The sequence below is a fragment of the Mus pahari genome, chromosome 2 (assembly GCF_900095145.1).
Source record: "Mus pahari chromosome 2, PAHARI_EIJ_v1.1, whole genome shotgun sequence".
NCBI lineage: Eukaryota > Metazoa > Chordata > Mammalia > Rodentia > Muridae > Mus > Mus pahari.
This window is the reverse complement of record NC_034591.1, coordinates 2,446,110-2,450,121: the sequence shown is the minus strand read 5'-3', so window position 1 is coordinate 2,450,121 and position 4,012 is coordinate 2,446,110. Positions and strand designations below refer to the sequence as shown.

Sequence of the window (4,012 nt, the reverse complement as noted above, 5' to 3'; positions counted from 1 at the left end):
ATTCGCTACAGAGCAGTCGGGTCTCCACGAGTGGCATCCAGGATCGCTACAGCGTCACCCGGCAACAGGCGAAATGCACAAGGGCGGATTTCGTCCAGACCTGATCCCGGAAAGGAACAGGTCCCAGGAGTCCGTCGGTTTCCAGTGAGCCAACCCTGCAGGTGACCCCGGGTCCCCCTGCACAGCCACCGGCGACGCCCCTCCCACCGCCGCCGCCGCGAAGCCCCTGGGTGTGAGCTGGAGCCGGTCGCCGGCAGGGGGCGCTGTGCGCGCGGCGGCCGAGGGGCGGGGTCTGCGGAGCGGGCAGTGCTCGGCCGCGAGAATCGGGCTCCGCGTGGGACTGGGAGTCAGGGCAGCGAGCGCCTCGCCGTCGGGTCCCACGCAGAAGCGGGTGAGTCCCGAGTCTCGTTCCCAGGCCGCTTGCTCCCCGCCTCCGCGGGCCCTGGGAATCTGCTGCGGGCCGGGGGAAGGGGTGAGGCGGATCTCAGGAGCGGGCGGTGGTGCTCCGGGCAGCGGAGCGCGCCCCTTCGGCCCCGCGGGGAGCAGGTCTCCGCGGTCCCGGTTCTAGAGCTTAAGAGTGCTGGTCAGCTTTGCAGTCAGGTTGGGTTCCCCCGGTAAGTTTGCCAACTTGGCAGTTTCCGCAAGTTTGCCTCGCTGGATGAATGGCTCTTCATGCTCTTGGGGCTGGTTTCTTCGTGGAATTATTTTATTTTTTTTATTTTATTTTTTTTTTAAGTCTTTGGAACACCGGTCCTACTCTTTCGGGATCTGAGTTTTCAGGATCCGGGTTTTCTCTCACAATAGTCAAAGCTTTTAAATAAGGCACTCTGGTGAAAGCAACTAACAGGCATTTGTAGTCCAAGAATTTAAGTCCACTTCAAATTTGGTTGCACTGTTCCGTTGAGGTGGGGGGATACGTCCACATCTCGATATAAAATCAAGGGAATGTATTTAATACTAATGTTAAGCACTTGGGGAAGCAATGCTTTAAGAAACAGCACTCTGTAGAACACCTTCCCCCTCTTCCAATAATTAACTGTGGCAAAGCAAAAACTACATTTGAAAGACTCGTGGGACATGCACAGCAACCCACAATGTATTCCAGTCATTGGGCTTCTTGGATTCTAAACTCCTGCCCATAAACATGAGTCTGTTGGGCTGTGTCAATATTTAGCAGGAACAACAAGCCAGCGGTCCTAATCCAGGAAGACAGAAATCACTGTTTAACGGGGAAGAAAGCTGGTGAGTGTTGGTTCAAATCCTGGAGTTCTTGACATCTCTGCACTATGCTGTTTCCTGCTGAGTTTGCTGGGCAGCCTGATGAAACCTTCTCTCCTGTAGAAGTTTAATTATAGGTGTAGCTAATGTCTGGTGGAAGAGGGCATGTTTTGTTTAGCTGATATTTTGTTTTCTTGGTTTCTGGGCACCCAGTCAACAATCACCCTTACTGACATTGGCTCTTTTCCTTAGCGATGCTCCTTAGCGGGATACCATGCAAACAAATGGTTGGGCATCTCTTCTGGGCCACTCTGTCCTTCCACCCAGAATCTCTCTGCAGTGGCTGTCTCTCAGCAAGCTCCAACAACTCACTCGCTGCAGGTTGCACGACTGGGCATAGAAAGGCGCTCTCATCCATTTTCTCCACTTCCTTTCCAGAGCCTCTGTCTATAAACTATTACCCTTTATGATGCAAGGCATTACCACACAGTTCTTACTGGAGTGTTTCCCTCTCCTAAACCTTCTTGGAGAACAGACATATCTTTTAACTTTGTATTTCCCGTGTCTGCCAACATTGTTCGGTGTGGTTAATGAATTAACAGTGAACAGCTATAGATGTATGCACCACTACCTTAACCATCGTGAATCACGAGACTTAAAATACACTCTAAACTTAGTAAACTGTTTCTTATACTTGTTATTACAATGCATGCTACCCTATTCCTAGGTACACCACACCAACCTACTCACTGTATAATAATGGTTAAAGTCAGAAAATGGCATGGAATAATGTATTTTGAAGACACACTGTTAGCCCCTCAAGGGCAGGCTTGAAACCTCATTCTCTTTTTCCTCTTTAATATTGGCCTTGTAAGAACTTGTTGAGTGCCATAGACTTTACCCAGAATCCTTTCAGATAGCAATGGTCAACACACAACTCATTCAAACAAACAAACAAACAAAGGAGGGTATTAACTATAAAAAAACAAAAAGAAGAGGGTATTAACTATGTAATTGAGTAAGAAGTGACGGGAGACTTAAACTATTGCCAGCAGGATTTGTCACTGTCCTTCATTTCTTGATTGGCTTTTCTGTGTTCGCTTTCTTATGTTCACAGGAAGACATCTTCTGACTTACACAGGGGGTGGCATGGTAGTTTTACACCATCCTAACTTAGCAAACATGTTAAGGGTATCTCTTCGTTCTCTTCCATTGGAGATGGTATCATAAGAGGACTGTAATTTGCCAACTAGATTTGGCTGCCATCCCTAAGCTACTCAGCCTGATCACTGGAATGACCTCTGGATGGCCAAGCCTGGGTTATCTGCCTGTTTCTATAGCCAGAGTATGGCTGTTACATGGCCCAATCAAAACAGTAAATGCAGCTTTGTGTATCCTACACTCAAAAACAAAACATAAACAACAACAACAACAACAACACTTAGAACCAAAAATATTTTGTGTGGTAGGCTATTTAAAATCCACAGATGTAACATACCAATATAATAATTTATGTAAGCACAATAAGATATCTTGCAGATAAGATGAAAGTTTAAAGAGGAAGCTCATTCAGGTTTCATTACACGCCATATGCATATGCTTAGCCTGCAGATGATTTTATTAAATGCACTTACTGTCACATGTGGTGGTGGTCCGTGCTTTTAATCGCAGCACTCAGGAGGCGGAGACAAGTGGATCTCTGAGTTTGAGGTCTACTGTTCATAGCAAGTTCCAGGTCAGCAAGGTCTACGTACTGAAACCCTATCTGAAGAAATGTACAATTGGAATATACTCACTATGCCTGAAGTTTCCGTGCAAGCCATCGTGTGAGGTCCAGTTTTGCACTGTGGTGCATTTCAACTTTGTGAGTTTTCACATATGGGATGCTCAGCCTATAGTCCCCTCCTGAATGTTCCAAGATAGGTAATTCTAGAATTTCCCAGAGCACCTTAATGAGAAAAAAAAAAAAAAGTACTGCTGTTAGGGAAAAGCTGACCTTTAAAAGGTATAAATATTCTAAATATTATAGTCTACTCCCGAAAATAATTTTCCACTTAATAAGGCATCACAGGTGGTCCAAAATCCCAAAGTATTTGGAATATTTTCCAGCAACCTAACGGTTGTGTTTAACTTGTTTTTCTCTTTTGTTGGACATGGTACAAATTGGAGGTATAATCTTCTAGAAGTGAATTTAGAGCTCATTAAAAACAATGGAGAATATGACATACTGTTTGTCCTGCATAAGATATGTGAAGCCAAGACTGGATTAGGCTCTATGAAAGCTGTTAAGGAATAATTTTCTTTGTTTAGGGAGATTGTTTTAACAAGCTCCTTTCCACGGGGTTGACTAAGAAAGTGGGCTTGTCAGTGACTGAACACAACAACATACCCCAATGGAAATAGATGACCAGTCATTTTTTACCAACAAAACTTGCCCAAAAGATACTCTGGCAATGCAGCCTTTTGGCCCTTGAAGCAACTATTGGGATTCACCTTAATAATTGTATCTCTTCTGCTGACTATCTTGAGGAATGTTTCACCATACAAACCAGTTCATTGTTGTTTCAGATTCCATCATTAACCCTGGAAACCTAAGAAACATATCTTCCTGAAGTTCTCTATCAGCTACCTCGAGCCTTGCTGATAGCATCCTTTCCCAAAGGCAGTAGGCCTTTGTCCCACTGAGAACTGGAGTAAAATCTTCCTGAAGAGAAGAGTGTCCTTAGTCCTTAGTTTCATATAAATAGTAGGTCATCCACTGAACAAATCGTTGGCTTTTTTTTTTTTTTTTTTT

At 44.9% G+C, this 4,012-nt stretch overlaps 1 protein-coding gene across 1 annotated transcript in view; it reads left to right on the top strand.

Annotated features, from left to right (window-relative positions):
• Positions 1 to 330: 330 nt before the first annotated feature.
• The window catches only part of Steap1 (STEAP family member 1), a 10,671-nt gene continuing 6,989 nt past the window's right edge, over positions 331 to 4,012 (top strand). The window contains exon 1 of the mRNA XM_021191564.1: positions 331 to 391. The gene's annotated coding sequence lies outside the window, so the exon portion shown is untranslated. The remainder of the gene's footprint in view (positions 392 to 4,012) is intronic.